The 27358-nt window shown below is 49.9% G+C and overlaps 1 protein-coding gene across 1 annotated transcript in view; it reads left to right on the top strand.

Moving 5' to 3' along the window:
* TM4SF19 (transmembrane 4 L six family member 19) overlaps nucleotides 1–27358 on the top strand; it is a 958828-nt gene that overhangs the window by 688563 nt on the left and 242907 nt on the right. The window lies entirely within an intron of this gene.

Here is a 27358-nt window from a genome sequence, read left to right as displayed (position 1 = left end):
TGAAGCACCTCCACTTCTGCGGCACCCCATTTGCTGACCGCTCCCCGCCAGGCAGCTATCGGGGGTCCCCCGGTGCCCTCCAGGGCATTGCTATGCACCCTTTGGCTAGGAGCAGCGCCAGGGACGCGAAACGCTTTCTACCTTCAGCGATGTACAGCCCTTGTGAATGCCCAATGCGCAGGCCTCCCATGGGTGAATGTCAGTGAGCCCCGTGATTGTGAGGAAGGCGGCCTGGACTCTGGCCCAGTAAGCACAAAGCTGTGGGCATTCCCAGAACATGTGCAGAAAGGATGCGGCGGGCATTGGACATCTGGGGCATGTAGAGGGCGTGTCTGGGTGATACTGTTGAAGCTTCTCGGGTGTCAGATAGGCGCGATGTAGTATGTGAAGTTGTATGCTTTTAAAACGATAATTGCAGGATACTTTTTTAGGGAATTCTTATGCACGGTACAACTCCCTGTCATGCAACGGCCTCTGGAATTCAGCTTCCCATTTCTCCCAAAGGGGTGTGAGGGTGATTGGCTTTAGAGCCTGCACCGCTTTGTAAAGCAAGGTGACCAGGTGTCGCCCCAGGCCCATCTGTAGTAAAGTGTGTATCACCAGGTGTGTGGGGTGCTCGGTGTCTATCGTACATGGGCGCTTCGCAGTTCATTCGGTGTATCCGTGTCAGACAGGTGCATGCCATTGTCATCTGGAGGGGCCGGTCACGTAGGGGCTCCGTCCCCGGTAGCATCATGCAAAGTATGGTTGTAGTTGGAGTGCGCTGGGTAGCTGTGACTGTTTCCCCCAGCGCGCAGCATGCTGTCCATCTTGAGACCCACTGAAGCTGGGCGGCTAGGAAAGAAGCCTCGAAGGAAGGAGTGCCCAGTCCCACCTAAGTCATGGGTAGTTGGTGCTTAGCAAGGGCAATTCTCCTATGACACAAGCCCCATATAAGAGTACCAAGAAGTGTGTCCAGCTCGTGAAAAATTGAACTTGGAGGGATCACCAGAAGAATAGCAAAATAGTAGAGCAATCGTGGAACCATGATCATTTTGACCACTGCTATTTTGCCAATGACCGCAAGGGGGAGATCTTTCCAAAAGTGCACTGAAGACCTGATATCAGCCAAAACCCTACAATAGTTCCCTTCATAAAGGTCCTGCGGTGTGTGGTAGAAGCGAACACCGAAATAGTGCACTGCTTGAGGGCTCCACGAGACATCAATGCCTCCCAGTCATACCGGACTGGGAGGAAGAGCGTCAACGAGTAGATACACTGTTGATTTAGACCAATTTACTTTGAGACCCGCCAATGCCTCCAATTCTTGGAGTACGCAAATTATGGGGGTGAGATCAGACACAACATCACGGGTATAGATCAGCACATCATGCGCGTATAACGATTCTGCATGGATGGTGTCCGAGATGGGAATACCCCAACGCCCGTTCTCTTAACATAGTCACATCAGGGCCACAGAACCCCCCGCCCCCAAGATACCCAAACCCGCAAATAACACACAAACACAAGTGTTATGTTTGGGAAAAAATGCTGCAGGTTTATTACATACAACATATGTAATGATGGTGGGTTATCTTACGGGCGATCCAAGGGCAGGCCGCATTCTCGCCGCCTGCCCACCTGTTGAGCCAATCAGCACAGTGGCGAACCACCCAACTGCTGCACAATTATTATAATTATACTACACACGCCCCTTGCAGGGCGTGACTTGGCAAACCCCTGGCTGCACAGGCCCACAACCGCCCGAAGGACTACTGGGGCGCCAACACGAGTTCCTGCACCTCCCATGAGGTTACAGGTTAGGCTCTGGCACCCCTATGTGCCCGCTGAAGTACAGTGTTTGCACCTCTCTTCTTCCGGATCGCCCAGTAACTCCGCCTGCAACGAAAAAGGAACACATTAAAGCTCCCCCCGGAGCCCCCCTCAAGTAGACACTCTGGGTTCGAGGAAGGGCGGGAAAAGAGTGTCCCGAAGCTGTAGCGCGACGTCCGGAGCGGCAAAGAGGCCTCCACAATGGTGCAAGGGGGTAATGTACCCCCTGAGGCTCCTCCCAGCCGCCCCGGACGTGCGTCAGTGACCCGCCTACCTCCTACTGGGCGATTCCTGCCCAGGTGAGGAGTGGCTGGCCACAAGGTGGGCGGGGGCAGCCCTCCGTGACTAGGAGCCCGCCCTCTTGATGGCCACTGCGTGGCCTCGGGCAAGCGCATAGTCGCATCAGGGCCACAGAACCCCCCGCCCCGAGATGCCCAAACCCGCAAATAACACAAACACAAGTGTTAAGTTTGGGAAAAAATGCTGCAGCTTTATTACATACAACATATGTAATGATGGTGGGTTATCTTACGGGCGATCCAAGGGTAGGCCGCATTCTCGCCACCTGCCCGCCTGTTGAGCCAATCAGCACAGTGGCGAACCACCCAATTGCTGCACAATTATTATAATTATACTACACACACCACTTGCAGGGCGTGACTTGGCAAACCCCCGGCTGCACAGGCCCACAAATGCCCGAAGGACTACTGGGGCGCCGACACGAGTTCCTGCACCTCCCATGAGGTTACAGGTTAGGCTCTGGCACCCCTATGTGCCTGCTGAAGAACAGTGTTTGCACCTCTCTTCTTCCGGATCGCCCAGTAACTCCGCCACAGCCGTGCGGTGATTCCCGCTGCCGCACGGGCCCCCCACCACTGCTACTACTTTTTACCTGCAACCTTTGCTCAGAAGTGCTTCCTTCAGATAGAGGAGGAACAGGTCTAAGCCTACAGGCATGAGATGAACACCATCTGCCACAAATAACCCCTGACCTCCAACCTTAGCTCAGCGGAGCTTCTCGTCAGTCCAAGGAACAAGACCAAACGACAGGTGCAGGGACCCTTTCCACCTCAAAGAGACCATAGCTCCTGACATGAACATTCCATGCCTGAAGGAATGAAAAGCCCCTCTGCCACTAATCTGCAGATCCCCCCGGGTCCTTTCACCAAATTAGAGTAACTATTCCCAGTTCGTGAGGCCATACTACCAGGACAAGACCAAGGGAGAGGAGGGGCCCCTACTTCTGAATGCCCTTCGTATCATAAATAGGCTGTCCGGCACATGCCACTGAAACTCAACCCCACACCTCACACAAAGCGTCAGAAGACTACACCCAGGAGAAGTTACAGCTACTGCTACAACCCCGTCCTCTGCACAATCATCAAGAAAGTGTGCTTACGTTGAACGCTTGTGCTGCTATCCTCAAAAGAGCACATGGGAATTGAGGGGGATCAATACATAATAGACTATATAACTTGGGCGAAGTTCCATCGTGTGCTAAATACAGGGTTTAACAGGAATTACAGCAGGCATCACCTGCCCTCTTGGGTTTTAGTCTGGAAGCAGCTTAGGCCATGCTACCACTAAGATAGCTTGTCTGTAGGTTGACTTACGACCACTACCAAGGGATAGCTGTGACTGAAACCAAGTGCCCCTTAAGCTCCTGTCCTGCATAAAGACCCGCCTGTAGAAACCAATGCCACTCTGACACTAAACAGCATATCCACCCAGGTACAATCCCTCTACAGCAATAGTGTAGACTATCCCAGGTACGTGAGGTCATACCCCTGGCAAGAGACCAGGTGATGAGGGGGCCTCCCCTGCTGGTATCCCTCCCTAACCATACAATAGGGGAACCAGCGCATGTCACTGAGACACACCACACACCTTCACACAAAGCATCAGCTAACTACACCCAATGATGTATGACTTCTGCCGAAGTGCAGTTCTCAAAATTCAACTGTAACTGCTATGTTTACGCTTGTGTAACTAAACTCACGAAGAATACATAAGTCTACTGCAGTGCGCAAAGCATCTATTGGTATAAAACTTGCGAGGTGGACTTACATGTGATATACGGGATTGCCAAGGTAACAGCCGGAATCACATGCCCCCTAGTATAGCCTGAAGGCTGCAAGTCCATGCTACCTCGAGGATAGCTTGTCTTTAAGGTTGACTTACGACCCCCCTAAGGGATATGATAAACTGAACCAGGGGGGGGGGGCACAAGGTTGGTGACATCAAACGTCAGGCCAGCTTCTCACTTTGGGAGGGGCATAAAGGAATTCTAAGTCCTCTAGTAGCCAAGGTGTTAAACAACGCTGTGCGTGATTCCCGGAGAATGGGATGTCGCTATACTCAATATACTTTTGTATCCTAGCTGCCTCGCAGGATGCCGTGGATACAAGTGCCCAATCACTGTGCAAGCCCATGCATACCCGCTGCAGTACAGTCAGGGGGGGAGATCTCAAAGCCCATGAAAGGGGGCACACTGTCTACTAACATAAAGGGCACAGGCCGCTGATACCGCCCCCACACGACAGAGGTCAGATTAGGTGTACGGCCCGAGCACTAAGTCGCCCCCACCTGGAAGAAGGAGTAGGGTGTGGCACAAAAAAGCTTCTACGCCTTAAAGACACCTCTCAAAACTACAGGCCCTCTCTCATCTGAAGAGGACCTAAATAATGGAAGAGATCTCCTTACTAAGGGGGGCCTCCCATTGTTAACCCAAGGAAAGAGTCTGCCAGGTACAGAGAATACTCTCTCTCTACCAACAAGCACGAGTCACTGACTCTAAGTCACAGTGGACAAGAGCTAGTGCCTACAGCGCCTACTGCATAAGAAAGGTGAAGGCGTGGGCCTTCAAACTGACCAACAAGATTTCCCCAAAAAGAGACACTTCCACTGATACTACATGTCCTTTTTCCCAAAATTGGCGGCTGACCTACACTTCTAGTAATTTTACTTGCCTAGAGTGTGGAAGTGTCTTCCTAGTGCGATCGTGGTGAGGAAAGTCTGACAACTGTAAGTGATCTTCTACCAGGAATAACTTGTAGTGACATGCACTTATACTAACCTCTTGTAACCTCTATGTGCTACTAAAGCAACAAATGGATACCTGACAAGCACCAGTGACACTAACGCCTGCATAACCATTCATTCCTGGGTAGGCCTGTCTACCAGCAGGGAGGGTTGGGACCACCATGTAGCCCCGGGGCCCCTCTGAGAAGTGGCCCACATTCCCGGCCAACAACACATAATAAACATCCAAAGGCTGTTCTCACTGGGCTCATCAATAGCATATGGTCGGTGCCTTTCAGATGCTAATGCTCATAGGTGCAGACGCAGGAAAAGGCCAAAGCGCTGCTTATAGGCTGGAGAAGTGAGGAGAGAAAAGTGGCCGAACGCCGTGAATGCACAAGTGGAGCCTGCCAGGACATATGCTTGGGAAAAAAGCAACTTGTATGCAAAGACTACTCTTAGACAAGTAAAAGGGGGCATGCCCCAACACACAGTGCGCTAAGCTATATCCCCCATCCCTGCGATACTCCCTGGTGCAGCCTGGCCCAGGTAGCTAAGGAGCTATTCTGTATGAACTCAGTTCTATAGGGTATTAGCTTGACTGTGCTGTCATGGCGAAGGATTGACTGTATGGAAGTCCGTCTTAGGCTGTGCTAAAATTAGGATAATTAGGCAAATTCTAGGTCTTACCCTTTGCTAATAGGATCCAAAATAACCCCCATACGCATGTCAATCTCCTGGGGCCTTAAACAAGAGGTGCAGTTAAAAACTCGTTATATGGACAAGCCCGGGACCTGCACTGATGTTAACTTAACCTATGAGAAGAAAAGGTCACATGACAATAGTCAATGCTCTTCCACAATACTGCTGTTGTCTGTCTGCTTATCCAAGGCTCCGGAATCTGGAAGGCAGACAACTACTGTGCCATCAGTTTAGGAGCACCTGCTGCTCAGTGGAATGTAGGGTCTACAGCCTGCAATGTTACACTCATTTCACTTAAAAGTGGAGGAACTGTTGACACCTCAGCCTGAGCCTGTACTGCCAATGAAATACCTGAAGAAGAAGGTCCCTAGAAGAGTCCCAATATAACATTACTCAAGAAGTGATTCAACAGCTGGTAAGAGAAATCAGAAATAATTCTCATGTTGGGCTGGAAGTCAACCATGTATACTGATGGTCACCAAAAGCATATATACATAAAGTAGCGCTGGGCCTATCATACCTATCAGCGACCTCAACGCTTTGAAACGAGGAATTACTGGTGTGTAGTAAAAGATGAGGATACCAACCGGGATTATATTACCCCATTTCTAAATTGACACTATGCTACAGATGCGAAAAACTTGCTGAAAGAATATGATGCCCTCGACAAACCTATATGTGGTACAAAATTGGAAGACTATAGCAATGGTATGCAAGTGAGCCGTGCTAGTGCACTCCTTAACTCGCGGGCTCGTAATAAGAGGATCAAACTAATACTCTGTAAAGCTGGAGGGTATGACAATATTCAGGGTACAGGATAGGACATAGAGACTTAAAGTAATAGATTATTAGAAATAGAAGCAGGGATCGAAGAAAGGATCACTTTCAATTATAGTCTATAATGAACCACTCGCACCCTCCATCGCAGACAGTGTAACTGTTCTGCTAAACTCCTGATGAAGCTGGAAGAATATCCAATATTTATCTTGGATAATATGATCGTGGGCATGTCATTTGCCACCTAAATGCCTCACATTGTAGTGTAATGGTTTGACAACTTATAGCAAGATACCATTGGGACAGGATGTTGCACATTAACGTCAAATTCCCACTATGCCGTGCTCCCCAACAGGAGCAAATTGGCGTACAGGAGACAATGAATTTGAAAATATTCATGACGGCACATCCTACAAAATGAACAATACTGGTGACGTTTTAAGGTTTGTGCACTCGCACCTGTTCCTGGAGACTTGAAAGGAAGGCACAACCATTGTGGGGTGAGACTATAAAGAAGTAGCAGGTATTAAGGATTAGCACAGTCACAGCTGACCCACCCAATAAAATCAGTAGTGCTCTGTCAACACTCATTCAAAATCGTATTGTGCATTTCTTTATAAATAGCTTGTCATTTTCATAACACAGGTACATGGGAACAATAACCAGAAAAAGTTATTTCAGCAAACAAGTATTACCTAACATAAGTCTAATGTTGTGGAGAAATGGATTAGGAAAGCATTCGTTCGCAACTGGAACTCGGTGCATTAGTAGTTTATTTCATCATCTGCAATTTAATACCCTTAATACGCTTACCCCTAGTAGATGAGATGTCGGGAGAATGATTGTTCTGCTACAGTTATGACTGCTGCTGCTAAAGGGCAAGACCTGACAAATCCCATGTAAGAGAGCTTAAGAAAAGGGGCTCAGGGTGTGTAGGAGTGTGTTACAGATGACCCTGCTAATGTAACTAGTGTTCCAGAGGCATTGGGCGCATAATCACAATGGAGGACATGGGCTGATACACCTGCCCCCGCGGAGCCCATGCAAGTGCATTGCGCCCCCCGGTAATAGGTACTAAATCGCTAGTGAACTCGCTCGGTCTTTCTTAAATACAGTGGAAAGCAGATTGGTTCAAAGTAGATGACCAATTAGCTAACGAAAAAGTGGCACGGAGAAACATTTCCAAACGTGTTGGGGTACAACGTGGTCCATAAACGGCCTCTGCCGAACCCAGGGTAGAACAGGGAACCCCTAGCTCTTCAGTCAAACGGCCTCAGGGGGGCGCTGCAAATCTAGCTGTAGGAGCGCGGCGCCGACCTCGCTGACCCCAAGATAGAAAAAGAATGATTTGCTTGGGCGCATGCATGGCCTCTGAAAGGTTGTGCTCATGGATGGCCAGCGGGAGATAAAAGTGTTTGCCCTTTCAGGAGGCCCAGATGACTCCGGAGCGGTAGAACCAGGCCTCTGTGTCTCAGGCGCCCCGGGCATCTTGGAGTGGTGTTCGCGCTAGGAAGGGGAAGGGAAGTCGGCCTCGGCCCTGTCCCAGTGCGCCTAGAACCCCCTCCCCAGAAACTGTGAAGATAATCCTGCGCCCCGACCAGCTACCGCGACGTGGTACACAATGGGCATGCATCGCAGAGCCCGACGGTGGGGTATGAGTCTTATCATTCCGGTCACAAAACATGGCTGCCCGCTGCCGTTATTGCATGCCACCAGAGCAACATGCGGGGCGGGTCCTGGGGGACATCTGGCTCCCGTGAACAGAGAAAACACCAAACCAACGTGTAGCCGGGGCGGTCAAAAATGCGACACCCAAGCCAAGCCCGGCCTACCACCAACAATGTGCTACCTCTTCTAGTTTTTCCCAAGTTTGGTAATGTGTCGCAAGCCGCACTTCATGGGAAACAAAATGTGCGATGTATCCCCCGGGTGCACCAGAAACGTGTAAAGGAGCCGACAATGACCCGCACATCTTGCGCCAGGCCACTAGGGCGCAGGCATGCCTAGCTATGAGTACTGTATACCGTGCTGTTGGTGAGAAGCTGTAAAAAACACCCCAACATATCAAAGTTAATATTTGGCATGTGCGGTGGTCATAGCCGAGGCAGTGCCACCCTGTGGATAGAACACAACACTGCCCCAATGAACATAGTTAAACTAAACGAATGGTGGATGAACACCATCACTAACACCGTTTACTACATCCGCTTCACCCTGTGAATGGCAGGTACCCCCAATACCAAAGGCGCAACTCGTTAACCAACCATGTCGACACCCCGTGTAGCGTGCGGCAAAACTGCAGCTCAGCGATGCCCGTGACTCCCCTGCCCTGTTCACCAACGCGCCACCGAAGCGCTGCAAGTCTGCCCGCGAAGCGGGGACATGGCTACTTGTAACTCGGGCACCGCAGGCCTAAGCTAGAAGCGTTCCTACCGGCCGTCTAAATACGTACTTGCCAACGGACAAACCGCTCCGGGGCAAAGACTTCCCCCAGTCGTACTAACGGGGAGAGGACAATACTTATGCGCGCGACCCCGTAGAAAGACAAGCCGCTCCGAACTACAGTAGCCTTTCCAGTGTAACCAGACCGAAGTCCCTCAAATCTAAAATACTCGCGCCCCGCCAGCCCCCGACAGACGGAGGCCGCGAACAGGAGGACCACCCGGGCTGAAAGGCACCGCAACTTCGGCGATGCGATCTTACGCTCCCACAACGGTGGAAAGCAGCATCTGCCCCTCAGAGTCCTCCCATGAATCCGCACCAGCGCTCACACAACTACTCAAACACGTGCCCGGACGAATTGAGCTGCTAATGTTCCGCGGTGCTCCAAGGTATCCAGGCCATCACATACGGCTAATTCCTAGTCCTTACCCTTCCAGGAACTACTTGTCGCCATACTAGGAGAAACAACCTCACGCTGGGGCATAGCTAACGAGATCACCCTATAAAATCATACACTTAAGAATTGGACACGTGGAGATACACGCCTCGGAGGTCCGTTTATTGTGAGCTGTGTGCAAGGCGGGAAATACAGAAAGAAAAGCAACGCTCACTGATCCGCTGTAAACATACCATATAATACAGATAACTGCCGAGTGCCTCCAAAACGTTCATCCGTAACTGCTATCTGGCCAGGCACTAGGTCGCGTAGTACCACACAGTGTGCTGTATTCTCTAACTTTCCCCGACGCAAGATCCGGCTTACGTAAGCAACAGTAAACAGCTCCAGAACTAGCCTTGCTTAACCCTTACAGCCATGTGCACTAGCGATCCGCTCGAAACCAACAGCATGGACGCCGGAACCCACCTATTTTCAAACTAGCGAACACCTAAAGTGTTCGTCGTATATGCCATTTCAACAATTTTAATCTGCCAGTCTTGAAGAGTAGGCGCCGAGGCGAGAATTATGCCTGCCGCGCCGGGACTCGAACCCTGGTCCCAGGCCCATTCACTGTTTCAGAGTCAGCCGCTCTGACCCGTGAGCCACACTTCTCCCTGCAACCGCCGAGGGCACAGTGCCCCAACCAAACCGTTCCGTTCCCCCTGCCAAAAAACTCTCTATTGCTCCAAAGCATACGAGAAAGCGGACGGGCACCCAAATGCCCCCAATGCCAATGAAGCGCAAAAAACGACCCACATTTAACCAAACAGACCGTACAACACCGGCCCACTCCCCCCATGTCCCCATGAACGGGGGACGACTGGAGGAGGCTGGGATGCCCTGCCACTCACCACGTGTACGAGACAGACCCAGAACCCGACGTCCTAATATCACGGCAACTCCTCGACGCGACCAAGCCAGAAAGACGAGGACAAAAGAGTGTCCCGAAGCTGTAGCGCGACGTCCGGAGCGGCAAAGAGGCCTCCACAATGGTGCAAGGGGGTAATGTACCCCCTGAGGCTCCTCCCAGCCGACCCGGACATGCGTCAGCGACCTGCCTACCTCCTACTGGGCGATACCTGCCCAGGTGAGGAGTGGCTGGCCACAAGGTGGGCGGGGGCAGCCCTCCGTGACCAGGAGCCCGCCTTCTTGATGGCCACTGCGTGGCCTCGGGCAAGCGCAAAGATAGACTTCCAGTGGCTCCATCAGCAGCAATTAGATACTTAGCAGCAGTTGGACTTCAGCAGCAATTAGTGATCATCATTGATTACTGAAAGGCAGCATGCCTCACACAGAGAGCGTGCAGTCAGGTGATTGATAAGTGTGTAAAGTTCAGCGTTGCATCTGAGCCACAGGCCTGCACAGAAGGGGAGATTTGGACAGGCGCGACTTTTGAGTGCCTCCTGAGCACAACGACTAGTGCGACAACCTTGAGGAAGATGGCTGCTTACTAAGGTCCCCAAGCGATTATGAGGGAATTCCCCCAACAGAAAGTGTCTCGTAGTATTTTAAAACGTAATCAACACAACATATATCAACAGCAATTTCAAATGGTGGCAAAAATGGAAAAATCATTTGTTTTCAGCAGCAATTAGATTTTTTGCCGCAGTAGTATTTTAGCCGCAATTAGAATTTTAGCAGCAATCTGTGATTATCAGTGATTACTGAAAGGCAGCTTGCCTCGCACAGGGCGTGTGCAGACTGGTGGTTGATGACTGTGTGTAGTACCCAGCCCAGTGCCCAGCCCAGTATGGCATGCATGGATCAACAGTGAATACCACCAGTTTTTCACTTATAATCTATTAATCATTTTGTTGGAGCAAATAGAGACAACTTTGCTGGGAGTTCTGTTTTTGTAGATCCAAATATGGGAGTTCTGCACCAATGTGTAGTGTCTGATGTCAACCAGAGACACAAATATTGTTTATTTCTTACAGGATCAGCATGCCGACATGACTGCGTAATTTAGATGCACACATGATCTTGCATGTACTAATAGCTTTATAACCAGGAGGGGGTGGTCAACCAAGGGTGCATTCTTTCCCCCCTTTTTTATTTTATATATATATATAAATGGGCTTGAACAGGGGTTAGTGGCAACTAAGGCATCTTTCCCTTTATTGGTTCTCACCCGCTCCTAGCACTTTTTATATGCAAATGACAAAGTACTGAGGGCCAGGACAGCAAAGGGCCCACATAGTCTTTTTAACTTCTTTGATGCTTTTATGAAGGAGCAGAAGATCTAAAATGTTCAGCATGAGCAAACATGTTCTTGCAAAGGTTAAGGCCTTCCCTTATTTTGGCGTGTTGTTCTATTCCTTAATGAGCTGGAAACCCTTAATTAAAGAGAAGATAGATGAGTTTACGAGAACCAATGCAGCTTTTTATAGCTGTGCAACACGAATGGGGAGTAGACCGCACAAGGCATTAGTCATGGTTTATTAGGCTAAGTGCTGCTCTTAAGTATCCTATGGAAGTGATATTTGGGGTTATGTGGCTCTAAATGATCACCAAACTGTGGAAAATAATTTCTTTAGACGCCTTTTGTATGTTCCCAAAAGTACGTCGACTTTTTAGGTGCATGAGGAGTTGGGAGTTAAGTGTATCAGTGATCAGCTAGCCCTTCACCCTTTGCTGGAATGAGTTAAGTTATGGAACAAGGAAGAACTTAGCGTGAATTGATTAATATAGAGGGGCTGTCTATCACTTGACTATGCCTTTAAGATCTTCTGGCTTATATATTTAAGAGATACATTTTAGTGGATGGGTAGGGTGGAGCTATTTTGCAATCCAGAGGGTATACTTAAGACGGATTATAAATGGGTGAAGGACCACTTCTTAGAACGGATCACATTATTAAGAGAGGAGTCTGAATTGTTGAAACTCTCCTTCCGAAAGTATGGTAAGTTAACCACCTCCCAGGACATGGAGTCTTATCTAGCACTGCTGAAAAATAACAGGGAAAGAGTTTTGCTCATCAGAATCAGATTTAACTTATATGTGTTATTAGCCCACCCAAGAGGATGTTATGACTTTATATACTTGGGGTCCCTGTAGACAATAGGAGGCATATGTATGAAACAAATTGTTAGTCGCAAACGCTGCGATTCACAAAAAACAGTGTTTGCGATTAAAAATTTACAATTCCAAATTTATGAGACACATTCGCAGCGCATACTAAGAATTCGCAAAAAATAGCAATTTCTAATACTGCAAAACCAAAATTCAGCGAATATCCTTGCGAATTACTAAATATTGATTTTCTCAGTTTTCGTAAGTCGCAAAATGGAAATCGCAATTTAAGAATTGGCAAGGACATGTATGAAAAAAATTGCAATTTGCGAAAATGGCAAATTCGCAAAATAAGAAATCTCAATTAACACCAAGTGCATGCAGGTGGTAACCAGGTGCAAGGTACTTACACCAGCCCGCAAGGCAACAGATTCTTCCACAATGACAGCACTATATGTGATAGCCAGGAAGCTGCGTATTCGGGCTCTTGCACAGAGGAGAATGAGACAAGAACGTATCTTCAGGCTGCGCATCACTCTGTTCCAGCAGACTGAAGAGGAGATCCATGACAAGTAAGGCTGCACCCACAGACCACCTTGGACCTGATTGATGAGCTGAAACCCTATTTGGAACACCCAACACGCAGGACCCAAACAATTCCCACCCATGTGCAGGTCCTGTGCTCCCTGCACCTCTTGGCCTCAGGGAGTTTTCAAGGGTTCATAGCAGAGGTTGGCGAGGGTCTCACAGAGTGCCCTGTTGTGCTTTTTCCATGCCTTTCTAGATGCAATGCTGCAGCGGCTATCACATCACATATACTTCCCCAGCACCCAACTGGCATTACAGCAAACAAAACTTGACTTCTACCAGATTGCGCGTTTCCCCCACGTCATTGGTTGCATTGATGGGACTCATGTGGCCATCACACCCCCATCAGCAACTGAATATGTCTACAGATACTGAACATGCTACCATTCACTGAATATACAGATTGTGTGCAATGCTAAGTATATCATGACCCTGTCTCCAGGCAGGTCGCTCCACCCATCCGCCACGCAGCCCCCTGTGGGGTGATCCGCTGCTGCCATTTTTCTCCTGCCTGCTCGCTCCCTCTCTATTTTTTGTACCCCTGCGCTTGGCATCCAGTGCCACCTTGCTGTATTTGTTTCGTTGCCCCTGCTTTTTGCCTTTTTGTACCCCTGTACTCTGTCGTCCCCCTCCCGGAGTCTTTTACAGCCATTTTTCTCCTGGTTTCTGCGCCCGCCGCTGAGCCCCTGTGGCCCGCCTCCTTCACTCCCATTGGCCACCCCGCTCCCACCTCCCAGCTGCTCCTCCCTCCCTCTACCCTCATATGGAGACCGTGACGCGGCCACGCAGTGGACGCGCACAGCGGGCGTGCCGCCGGCGTGCCGAGGGCGCGCCAAAGGCTAGCCCGTCTGCGCCTGTCCACGTCGGGACCACGCCCAGCGCCAGGGCCCCTGGCCCTCGACGATGCCAACCCACCCGACGGACTTACAACGCCGCCACCCTCCACGCACTCAACGCTGGCCGGAACCCCACCTGCTACCAAGCCACCCCGAAACGCACCCACGGACCCTTCACCTGCCAAGCCTGCAAATTCTCCTGCCTCCGAACCTGCACCGCTCCTGCCAAGCCAAGCTCCAGCAACAATCACCTCAAGTGCATCCTGCTCAATACCCGCTCCGTCCACAGGCACGCCGTCAAACTCTGGAACCTCCTCGACACAACATCACCAGACATCGCCTTCCTCGCGGAAACCTGGATGAACGCTTCCTCAGCCCCCGATATTGCCATAGCCATATAGCCATCCCGGAGGGCTACAAGATCACCCGGAGGGACCACGTCAACCAAACCGGAGGAGGCATTGTCATCGTCCACAGAAACACCATCCGCATCACAACCAACTCCGTAGACACCCTCACCGCCGCCGAGCCCCTTCACTTCCAGATACACACTGACCCCAAGACCACCCTCAGAGGCACCCTCATCTACAGACCCCCGGGACCATGCACACAATTCAGCGAAGCCATCGCAGACTTCATCAGTCTGCACGCCCTCACCTCCACAGACTACATCCTCCTAGGGGACCTCAACTTCCACCTGGAGAACAACAATGACAGCAACACCGCCACCCTGCTGGACAACCTCACCAACCTCGGACTAAAGCAACTGGTGAACACCCCCACTCACTACGCCCGCCACACGCTTGACCCCGTCTTCTCATCCAGCAAGCACATCGCCTTCAGCCACTCCACCGGACTACATTGGACAGATCACAGCTGCCTCCACTTCAACTTCAGGAGAACCACGACCCACCACCACCCGCAACAGGTTCCCCGCAGAAGCTGGAGCAAGATCACGGCCGACCAGCTCACCACCACCCTCAGCCAGAACCCCCCCCCAACACGACGGACCCCAACTAAGCAGCCCGCAACCTCACACAGTGGCTTACCAACTGCGCCGACGACCTTGCACCTCTGAAGAACCCCCCAGCAGACCCGGCAGCAAGAAAGCCGCGTGGTTCACCAATGACCTCAAAAACTCCAAGAAAAACTGCAGCACCCTCGAGAAAACCTGGCGCCACAAGCAGATATCAGAAAACATGACAGCCCTCAAGAACGCCACCCGCAAACACCACCAGCTGATCCGCACCACCAAAAGGACAACATTCAGAGAACGACTGGACAACAACACCCACAATAGCAAGGAACTCTTCAGCATCGTTAAAGAACTCTCCAACCCCAGCGCCGGCAACAACGACATCACACCCTCGTAAGACCTCTGCGACTCACTCGCCTCATTCTTCCACCGCAAGATCGCCGACATACACAACAGCTTCGACGCACAGACCATGCACCCAACCATCGAAACCAACTCCCCCCACCACCACCCTCCGCACCTGGACCCTGGTCAGCACGGAAGACACAACCCGCATGATGAACACCATCCACTCCGGCTCCCCAACCGACCCCTGTCCACACCACATCTTTAACAAAGCCGACTCCATCATCGCACCCCATCTCCGGGACATCATTAACAGCTCCTTTGCATCCGCCACCTTCCCGGAGAGCTGGAAACATGCCGAGCTGAGCGCCCTCCTGAAGAAACCCACCGCAGACCCCACGGACCCCAAGAACTTCCGACCCATCTCGCTCCTCCCTTTTCCTGCCAAAGTCATCAAGAAGACCGTCAACAAACAACTCTCCGCCTTCCTCGAGACAAACGGATCCCTCGACCCCTCACAGTCTGGTTTACGAGCCAACCACAGCACCGAGACCGCACTCTCGCAGCTACCGACGACATCAGGTCCCTGCTCAACAACGGGGAAACAGTGCCCTCATCATCCTGGACCTCTCAGCAGCCTTCGACACTGTATGCCACCGCACCCTGATACAGCGCCTCAGCAACACCGGTATCCAAGGATCAGCCTTGGAGTGGATCATCTCGTTCCTCGCCGGAAGAACCCAGAGAGTCCGCCTCCCCCGTCCCGATCCGCGGCCACCGAAGTCATCTGCGGCGTTCCGCAAGGGTCCTCGCTCAGCCCCACCCTCTTCAACGGCTACATGAGCCCTCTCGCAGCCATCGCACGCCAACACAACCTCAACATCATATCCTACGCAGACGACACCCAGCTGATCCTCTCCCTCACCCACGACCCCATCACCGCCAGAACCAGCCTCCATGAAGGAATGAAAGACGTCACGGAATGGATGAAGCTCAGCCGTCTGAAACTGAACTCAGACAAGACGGAAGTCCTCATCCTGGGACCATCCCCCTCCGCCTGGGTCGACTCCTGGTGGCCCCCAGCCCTGGGCACCACCCCCAAGCCAACGGACCACGCAAGCAACCTGGGCTTCATCCTGGACTCCTCCCTCACGATGACCAAACAAGTCAATGCCGTCTCGTCATCCTGCTTCAACACCCTGCGCATGCTCCGAAAGATCTTCCGGTGGATCCCCACCGAAACCAGGAAGACGGTCACCCAGGCCCTCATCACCAGCGGTCTGGACTACGGTAACACCCTCTATGCTGGAACCACAGCCAAACTCCAGAAAAGACTCCAGCGCATACAGAACGACTTAGCACAACTCATCCTGGACATCCTGCGTCACAGCCACATCTCTGCCCACCTGAGAGACCTGCACTGGCTCCCCGTCAACAAGATGATCACGTTCAGACTCCTCACCCACGCACACAAGGCTCTCCATGACAAGGGCCCCAAATACCTCAACAACCGCCTCACATTTTACACACCCACCCGCCAGCTACGCTCGGCCAGCCTCGCCCTCGCCTCCGTCCCACGAATTCGCAGAACCACCGCCGGAGGAAGATCCTTCTCCTACCTGGCGGCCAAGACATGGAAATCCCTCCCCACCCACCTACGGCTGACCCAGGACCACTTCTCCTTCAGGAAACAACTCAAGACCTGGTTGTTCGATCAGTAGAGGCTGCCCCCCCCTCCCAGCGCCTTGAGACCCTAGCGGGTGAGTAGCGCGCTTTACAAATTTGTATGATTGATTGATTGATATCATCAATGACATTGTACCTAAATACCCTGGCAGTACACACGACTCTTTCATCTTTAGACATAGTGGGATACACAGACGTCTGAGTGCTGGAGAGTTTGGAGAGGGATACCTGCTAGGTAAATGCATGGCACACATCCATCCATCCACTACATCTCCTAAGGGGGGGGGGGACATTCACTTACCTAGTGTTTCTATCCATGCAGGTGACAGTGCCTATGCAGTGCGGGACTTCATCCTGACCCCGTACCTGGATCCAGCCAAGGCAAGGGAGAGGAGATACAACAGGGCACACAGATCTATGCGCTGCGTCATAGAGTGTACGTTTGGAATCCTAAAGAGCTTGGTGCCTGCATAAAATCGGAGAAGCACTGCAATACTGCCCTGAGACCTGCTGGAAAATCATGGCAAGCTGTGCAATGCTCCATAACATGGCTATGAGGAAAGGCACCACAATTGACATGACCGATACAGACAAATCAGATGACGATTGCCCCGCACCCCCTGGCAGACCAGAATCAGGAATTGGGGCAGCTGCCGGATGTCTGAGACGGACTGAGATCACACAAAACTAATTCTAGGTGAGTAATGATGACATGAGGAAAAATAATAATTGAAATCAGTGCTGGGTTTATTCATAGTTCAAACACATTCACTGTAACTGTACCCAGCACATGTCATGCACACAGTGCAGGTAGTTCCCAAAAAAGTGTTCAACATGTATTAATTGGTGGCATCACCCATTGACGCAACTGTTTCACTGTACAGTTCACCTCCCCGGGTGAAGTATTGGTGCTGGTCGGTCTCCAGACTGAGTGCCCTCCGTTGGGTACCTAGGTACTGCACCCTGTCTGCCACTGCGCCTTCTTGCATCTTGCAATGTTGGTGTGTTGCTACTCCTACTTGATGTCTCCTCACTCTCCCCAGAGACCATGAGTGCTGTGCCACCTGAGTTTGCCGTTTGCATTTGCTTAACTGCACTGGTGACGTGTGCCAGGCCTCTTGCAATGTCGTGGCAGCAGTGTGACATTTCCACCTGCATGGTAATGGTGCGACGGGTCAAGTTGCTGGTGGTGGTGCACAGGCAGTTTACCGCCTTTGTGTAGTTGTGCATCTGTGGGGTGACACGTTGGGCAGCCCTGTCCCTGGTGTCTTGGTTATGCTTCAGAGTGTCACAGAGGTAACGTATTGATTCTTCTTGAGTGTGCTGAGCACAATGATTTCAGTTGCAGGAGCTGTACCTGCAGCATGCTGTTTTCAAGACCTGCAAAGACTGTGTGTTCTTCATCTGTGGCAGTGCTGGTCCTGGGCCATGCCCAGCGTGTTTCCATTCCTGGCACACTCATTTGTGGGGTTTCCTGCCAACGCATGTGTGACACACTCTGCCTTGCCTCTCTGTGCTCACTCTCCTCCCCTGTGGCCTCTGTCATCCTCCAATGGAGGCAGTGGGGGCACATGTGTGTGCTTCCTGCACATGATTGCTGTGTGCTCTGCCTCTTCACTTGAGTCCCCATCATCAGCCTGGTCCTCAAGATTTCCAAAGTCATCTCCCTCAGCACTGTCATCAAGTGACCTGGATTGTGCTGTGGATGTTAAGGGGAATGCATGAGTTTGTGTCATTGTCTGCATTTTGCACTCAATAAAGTTTCTACAATGTGTCTTGGCTAACTTCTGACACTGTCTTATTCCCTTATCACTGATCCACATGTTGCATTTGATTTCCTATGGCTCATGGACACACTATCATACATCTTACTACGTCTCCCATGATGCATTGCTGGGTGTGCTGTAAGAAGTGAACCGGAGTGACTTGTGTTGTTTCTATTTTGCGCATTCCTGAAAGAGAGCATGGGATGGGGCTCTGTGCAGATATATTTGGCATGCATCTTACCTTGGCTGCTGGTTGCAGGGTCAGAGCTGTATATGTCAGCCACACCACTGACGCTCTCAGGCAGGAGGGTTGACTCCACCAGCGCCTCATGGGGTGTTGGCTCTGCTGCTGTGGATGACCCTCCCCCGGTCTTGTTCGACTCCTTCAGTCTGGCTGCCACCCTCTCCTTCAACCTTTGCCGCATGTCATACCACCTCTTTCGCAGTTCTTCCACAGTGCAATGAGCGACACCCACAGCATTAACTTTTTCTTGAATGTCTAGCCAAATCTTTCTTTTCCTGGACTCAGGGACTCGCAGTGCCTTTTTTCCAAAGAGGAGCTCATGGCTGCACACCATCTCCTCTATGAGCACCTCCTGCTCCTTGTCAGAAAATGTGTGTTTTCTCTTCCTTTTTTCTCCCTCCTTGCCCTCATGTTGCTTCTGGGACTCCATTGGGGTTGTTTCTTTGCTGTGCTGACTCATCACACTCCCCAAACAGCCTCTGACTGTGGCTAAGGGCAATCAGGTTCAGCAAATCACTCCCACTTCCTGGTTGTGATGTCATCAGGCTGCACCTGTTTTGCAGATTCCCACGTTTGCGATTTCTTAATTTGTGAATTTCGCAATTAAGGAATCACAAATCATGTTTCTGAGATTTTTTTTGCGATTTTTAAGAAATCCGTAATAATTAGCTATTTTTTTATATACATCCCGATGCGCGAATCTCAAATTGGAAATCGCAAAATATCGCAATTTGAGATTCGCAAAACGGGATGTTCATTCTTATGCCCCTAGGTCTCTGGAGGACACAATGCATTTTATCAGGTTTTTAAAATGTTATTCTGTGCCCAGAAGAACCTTAATTGTTCCACTACTCAGAGATAGTTTTTTTACAAGTCCTTCCACCTCTCCTGTTTTTACAGATGCTACCGGATGAGTATATTCTTTTTAATGTTGCATGTTTCTCAAAAGCTGTTATTACCCTCAGGAGTTTACAGCAAGATTAATTATGCTGCAAAAATTGTAATGTTTCTCTTTATGGTTGCTCTGTTTTTATGGACTGTTTTTTATGATGAAGATGTATGCTTTTATGGTGTTAAATGTAACCAAATTAAGATATAAATTGATTGATTGAACTTAGGCATGTTGGGCCCGTGCCAGGGTTTTCAGGACCAGATACCCAACAATTGGCAATAGCCTGTTCACTGGGGCTTTTCTCAGTATCTTGTAATCTAAGATGAGCAGGAATAGTGGCCTGTATGATTTCACATCCGTAGGATCTCACCCCGGTTTAGAAAGCACTACTATCAGCACCTCCCTTAAGAACCAGTAGTATTTCCTCGTCCCTTGCTTCATCTTATACCTGGAGTAGCTTCAGTGTCAGGTGAGCACTGTATGTAGAATAGAATACAATGGGGAAGCCATCTGTCCCCATTATGTTTTTTGCACTCTTAACTGTATCTGTGCTTTGAGTTCACTGCACTGCTGTGGATCAGTGCTGGGTACAGGTTTGTCATGGCCATAATCAAGTAGTTGGTCATCGGCCAGCTCAGGGCCCACTGAGTTTAGATTAGGGGTAATAGTCTTTAAAAGCCATATCTATATCTACTTCTTTGGTGACTTCCTCACCTGTGGGTTGTGTTCTCATGCCTATAGGGCTTTGTGTCATGTTTTCTCTCAGTAGCTTTTGGACCTACCCCTCTCTGCAGGGCCCATTCCAAACATTTTACCTTTGCCCTCTACTGTTTGCTGACTTCAGTTTTGTTTACCATAGGTCTCTGTGCACTTTATCACTGGTAACCAATGCTAAAGTGCTTGTGCTCTCTCCTTTTAACATGATAGAATTGGTTTACACCTGATTATTTTGGTTACTTTGCTTTAAAACCCCTTGTAGAGGGGTATAAGCATGGGCGAATTTTGCGAATTTTGCGAATTTGCGAACTCGCAATCCGCAAAATCCGCAAATTCCCGCAAATTTGCGTTTTTTGGGGGTTTTTTGTGTTCGCAAGTGTTTCTGCCAGTTCGCGAGGATTTGGCACTGGTTCGCAATTGCGAACTTACTTGTCGGCTCGCAACGGTCGCGACTATGTTGTTTCTACGTCTGGTTCATCATCACAGCCTCCCAGCACCCTCTGTTTCACCACTGCCACCCTCTCTTTGACCCATGCCACCCTCTGTTACATCAATGCCACCCTCTGGTTCATCATCACTGTAGAAGATGGGGGGGGAAAGCAGGCACACCTGCCCTGCTTCAACTGACATGAATTAATTTGGGGTTAGTTTATTAACAACACCTGCCCTGCCCCAACTGACAATAATGAATTAGGGGCTAATTAATGTGTCACTGAATTTGAAGTTCCAGCTTGGCACCTGCTTGTCTGCTCCCTTAGCTGTAAATCAGGACCTTTCTGGCATACAGTTACGGTCAGAGCAGGATCACACAATAGTTGCAAGCAGGCAACCGAATTCTGGAGGGCCCCCTCAGGAAGCACAACAGGGAATCTTTACAAATCATGAGATTGACCTTCTGCACCTGCTCATTTGTTTTGCTTTTGCAAAAATCGTTTTTCGGTAATTTCGCGCTATTTGCGAGGCTCGGCGTCGTGCGAAACCGACCGCGGAAGCCGCCAATTCGTGCGAATGAGCTTTATATTTTTTTTGCGGCGTGTTATTTCGCGAGTTTTTTTGCAGTATTCGCGAGCCGCTTGCAGCGCAACACGCGAATTTACCCCAAGGTCGAGTACGGGCGCGGCCATTTTGTTTGCGTGACGTATTTCCGTTTCCGCCCGCTATGTATAATCTTGCGAAGTAAGCGCATTGCGAGTACAAGTTCGCACGAGATCGCAAGGAAAATCGCGTGCGAACTTACTTTCGCGCTCGTGAACGGGCGGCCATCTTGTTTTTCATTCCTTTCCTGTGTCTGGGCATGGTGTTTATCCTCTTGCTATCTTTGCCATCCTTTGCTTGTTTTCAGTTTTTTTTCGAACGATTTTGCTTCTTATCTATCCCTCTCTTTTCCTAGCTGTATATTTTTGTCTTTTCTGCTATTTTTGTTTACTTTTAAACTACTTTTTTAAACTCTTTTCTTTTCTTCTTCCCTATCCTATTCTTTCTTAATTTTCTACTTCCTACCTTACCTGCCCAGACCATGGTGAAGCCAGGCGCCGTGAAGCTGCCCAGGCACTTGAGGGCCGCAGCGGAGGCGGGGAGGAGGAGTCCTGGACTCCGTGCCAGGACAGCATGCGGGCGATTGAGGGGGGAGCAGGTGACGCGACGGGAGATCTTCAGCCCGGAGGAAGTGGGCGTGCTGGTCTACTTCGTCCAGCGCCGCCTGCCCAGGACCATCGCGGGAGGCGGCAGGATCGCGGCCTGCGGCTACAACATCCGGGAGCGCCGGAAGCGGTGGCAGAAGGTGTGCTGGGCCATGTCCCAACTCTCCGGGGTCCAGCGCACCTACAGCCAGCCCACCCACCGCTGGACGGACCTCCTGGACCGGGAGCGCGACCTGCTGGACCAGCTCGGCTTGGAGATCCCCGGTCTTGATGAGTAGTAGTAGCTATTTCATCACTCACTACTATGTTTTCTCCTGCTCTGTGTTGTTGTATTGCAAATATTTGTTTTTTACATGGAGCAAGCCAATAATGCTTCTGACGATTATATTGTAGTTAAATTATATTTCAAAATCTTCTGTGCATTTCAGGTGCACTGCTCTCCTTCTCAGTGGCGTTGCTACTATGCTTATTTGTTTTCTATTTTGTGGTCTCATTGGCCTGAGTAACTATTATGTATGAGTGTACTTTACAGAACTGCGTAATGCTAGACACTAGGGGGTAGATTACATTTACAAGCCCCTTGCACCACGTTTACGTTGCCTTGCGTGACGCAACAGCGGCGTAAACGTGGTGCATCCCTGCGAGTCATTTACAGCGTGACGCATCTAGGGAGATGCGTCACGTTATAAAGCCATGGGCCTGCGCCACAATGGGTGCGTTCCAAGTACGCAGGGTGGGCGGTCCGGCGGCTGTGCGCCTCGCAAAAGTGCCTGCGTGAAATCTACAAGATTTAACGCAGGCACTTCTGCGACGCTGCTACGTCAATTCAATTCCTTATGCCTGCTTGAAGCAGGCGTAAGGACTGACACAGCATGTTAAGTATTGGGTGGCCCTGAGCATTACTGGAGTTGCATTGCGTTGGCGACGTGACTCCAGCGATGCGCCGCTCTTACGTGACGAGATGCGTCACGCAAGTGCCTACCCTTGCCCCAGGGCGCGCCGCATTGTAAATGAGGCGCATCTGCCGTGTCGCATGGGTAGTTTTGCGTGACGCATTTGATCTGGCGCATCTCTGGAGATGCGCCAGAACGCGTAAGTAAGTATGCCCCTAAGGGGCAGAATTGCAATTACCGTTGCATCCCTGCAAAGTAGCAGGGATGCGCCAGTAATTGTGCAGCCCACTACCACCACCAAACATGGTGCGCCGTATTTGCAATGCAGCGCACCATGGGCCCAAAACGTCACCGAAGCTTTACTGCTGGAGTTGCGTCGCAACGATGGCGCAGCTCCAGCAGTGCTCTGGGGTACCCTATCTCCCCAATGCTGGGTCAAGCCGTACGTCTGCTTCAAGCAGGTGCAGGGTTTGTGTGACGCATCATTGTCCTAAAGGTGACTGATTGAAATTTTGTAGATTTCCCTCAGCCACCTTTAGGATGTGTTCCAGCGCAGGAATGCCCTCCCTTGCGCCGGAACGCCCCCTGATGGCGCAGGGCTTTATAACGGGATGCATCTCCCAAATGCGTCACGTTGTTATAATATTATACGCCGCACCATGGCGCCTCTTTTGTTTAGCTGCTGCGTCACAAAAGTCACGCAAGAATGGAGCAAAAGAGCCGCAAGGGGCTTAAATCTGCCCCTTCCTTTGTACCCCTGACAATAAGAAAAATAGTGGCGGTGGATTGATAGTTTGACTATTTAAATGACTGGTTATGTAGCAGGCAACTGTTAGTGTTGTCACTGATCTGACTGAAATCACAATGGAGTTTGTCTGTCACTTTGCGTCTTGCCTGTGGACTGCTGCCTGCCAGTCCTAGGTGAACCTTTCAGTACTTTGTTTAGTGAGTTACGTGACTTTCGAAGTCGCAGGTCCGCAAATCAATGAAAACTAACCCTAATCAATATAATTTCGCAGAAATATTTTGTTATTGTTGTTTTGAAATGTTTGATTTGGTTGACATTGACAAGCAACAATCATCCATGTTTTCTGTTCTTTCTTTCATGTTGTACGTCACCTCCCCCCAGGGGCGAGGGGACACAGGAGCAGCAGGCGGCGGATTCTGTTGAACAGGGCCAGGATCGGGCAGGCGAGGGCTCCTTTACTGGCCCCAGTAACTTTTCATTTTAGACTAGTACCTATTTTTCCTAGCGTTCCTCATTTGATTTTTTCAAAATCGTCTTTGATCTTCTTGTAGACTGAATCTAAATTCTTATCCTGCCTCTACTATGACTCCCTGTGGTATTACTAGATTATTCTTATTAGTCTGTCTGTGTAGCTAACTAAGATTGCACGGTTGGCGAAACTCCCATTCTAGTCAGCAATAGCTCTATCAACTTAGTGCAGTCCTCTGGGATTGTCCATAATGTCTTTTGAATTGTTCTATCTGCTTTGAAAATTCCCAACTATAAAATGTGAATGACCACTAAGAAAGAATAAGATACTACCTTTTGGTTTGGATAGGAGGACAATCCATACCACTACTGTTGCGGGGACAATTCTTCTGCAGAAACAGAACTATGGACAATAAATAGTGCATTGCTTATCAATTATAATAGGCGCTGTTAGAGTTTCCACATACCTCTGTGATAACAGACTTTGAACCCCCAATGTCCTTACTGACTGACTACATAGTGTGGCACAGTCATTTACCTCCCGAATTCATCGATGATTGATCCCCAATGATGATTATCCAACGTAGCTCAAGAGTACGGAGTCAGAGTCAAGAAGTGTCAGAGGCATGGACTCAAGCTTGCAAAAATTGCAAAACCTTTCGCTCAGTCACTCTGGTCTGGACCAAAAAACACAGAGTCTATTTAAGTTTAAAAGCTTTATTAAAAGTAAACACATTTATTAAAATGAAGTCATAATAAAAAAACTAAACGTTTAACTGAGAATGGAAAAGTGGTTAGTGCTGACGATTAATTGAAGACATTTCTTGTGGTCGAGCCGAGCTCTCACCTGGTTTCAACTTGATCTTGTTGTTAGAAGTCCATCTTCTGTCTGTGTGGAGAAAAATGGTGTGTGTTAAAAAGCCAGCCTTCATCAGTTGTGCCAAAAAGTGTAGCAAGACAACACCCTTCCCTGGAAAAAGGGAAATTTTTTTTAACTTTAGAGTAGACAGTCACAAATTACATTGTTTTCACATGTCTTCATTCCTAGACCAAATACTAGTGAGTGGTTTATTCTAACATTCTTAAATGTACTTTGTAGGTGGAACATCTGGTGTCGGGGCCAACGCGGAGGTGGTGGTGCTTGACACGGAGGCGGAGGGCAATTCTTAAGGGGAGGAGGCAGCGGCTCCAGTGCCAGCTGTGAGAGTTGAGATGGTGGTGGTGGCGGGCAGAGGTAAGCTCTTATATATTCCTTACTTATTGAGATTGAAGACGTGGCTGGGAAGGAAAGATGAGATGCATGGCTGGGTGAATGATGAAGCAATGATTGGTGGAAGGACAACAGCCTGGGTGGGTGACACAGAAACTGTATGTGTCCATATACCTGGATCATGCTACTATCTGACTCTTAGATAGCATATGTGTATCTAGAGCAGGGGTACTCATAGTACGGCCCGCGGGCCGGTGGCGGCCCGGCAAGCCTTCCTTGGCGGTGCGCAGACCTTGCAGACAATCACTGCTCCCCCGGCCCCCACAGAGCAGAGTGGAGATGCAGGGCCACAAAGAGGTGAAATAGAACAAAGCCTCTGCTCTGTGGGGCCGGGCAAGCAGTGATTGTCAGGGTGGAGATGCAGGGGCGCTACAACAAACAAAGCCTCAATAATATGTTAATGGTCTTTTAAAGACCTGTTAAGTACTTTGGTGTGGCTGTCTGTGTGTGCGCGTTGAGGAAGCTGTCTCAGCCCGGGCTGAAGGCTGACACAGACAGACACACACACAGTGAGATGACAGAGGGGGAGGGAGAGGGAGGGCAGGAGGGAGAGAGAGATGGAGAGGGAGGGCAGGAGGGAGAGCAGGAGGGAGAGAGATGTATGTAAATGCTGGGTCTGGTGGCTCAGTGGATGAAGGCATCTGCTGCAGGGACCTGTGTGCAACCTCATGGTCACAAGTTTTCGTTTTGCTTTAGCCCCGCCCCCTCTGACTCCGCCCCCACCAGTGCGGCCCTCTGCCACAAACTACACTGTAAATTTAGCCCCTGAGAGAAAGTTTGTGAGTACCCATGATCTAGAGAGAGTAGACGGTCAGTGGATGAACTAAGTGTAACTTTGAAGAGCATGTAACACTGCACCCGCACATCCGTTCCAGTGTAGGAAAGGCAAGGAAAAGAAGTTGTAATTTTGTCCAAATACTACCATCAATAGTAGCAGTAGTTTGTATTGCAAGCACAGCAAAGGACCGGTTATTACGGTGGCCACTCCCTACCTCTCTTAATAAGTTTAGTAGTACTCAGTCATTCATGTGTGGATATATCACTGGTCACTCAATAAAAAGTAAAGCACCTAAAGTCATCCCATATGTAAGCAAAAACATCCCATGTGAAGTGATAGATAATCAGATTATTTATCTTCTTCATTTTCCATTTCTAGTACTCATTTGCACTGTAGGGTGAAAGTTAAATTAATTAAGCAGTAGCCCTTGTAACAGAGTATTCTCAGTGCCACCCGTAATAGAAAAGTAAGAGCTTCACCACCTGCATGTACTGGACCGGTACAGTAACGCAAGTCTAGGTCACTCATCATGGCGTGCGTCTCTTTTTCTCGGGTGCAAGTTCACTGCGCTGGCATTATGCCGGCTTGCAGAAGATAACGTACCAATTTTCCTAAACAAGAGACAAGAAGAAGAATAAGACTGGTGTACTTTCATAGTCGACTCCAATGGAAGTCCATAGTGCTCGTAGAATTTGTTCCTTAAACTCCCACTAATGTTAGAGCAAGGATGAAGAAGTGGGAGGTTAGATAGATACTGGCCTCAATAGTTATGTAATGCGCTTGCAAGTTGCTAGTTGTACTGCAACACAAATTTCTGCTGAATGATTGAGTTAATCTTAAAGAGCATTGGTTACAGACTATGTCTTTCTTTCTTCATATAGATGCTCCTTCCAAACCAACAAGGAGGAAGGAGCTGGCTAGAGCGGCCCGGCAACGGAGGATCGATGCCACTGTTGCAGAATATCGGCGGCTGGTGGCCCTGGAGGACGACGAAAGTGCGCAGTCGACCACGACAACAACGTCGTCTGCATCGGCCTCCGTGCCCCCACGGGCTGCCACCCAGCACAGAGCTCCTGCCAAAGCCAAACGCCGACGCCGAGCAGCAAGGACAACAGCTGCCTCTCACAGTCATTGCAACTGCAAGGCACGCCTGCGCCTCCGTACCCTGAGGATGTCCCGCCTTCAGCAGGAGCTCCACCACTTTACAAACGTGTTGGAGGGGCTCCGCGTAGAGCACGCCTTGCTCCGCGAGGAGTATGATGCCCTGGCCCAAAAAGTAAACAGCATCCACCCATAGTGTCCCTTG

This window comes from Lissotriton vulgaris, chromosome 11 (assembly GCF_964263255.1).
Source record: "Lissotriton vulgaris chromosome 11, aLisVul1.2, whole genome shotgun sequence".
NCBI classification, from domain to species: domain Eukaryota; kingdom Metazoa; phylum Chordata; class Amphibia; order Caudata; family Salamandridae; genus Lissotriton; species Lissotriton vulgaris.
Note: the sequence above shows the minus strand (reverse complement) of the source record. Positions and strands in the feature narration are given on the sequence as shown.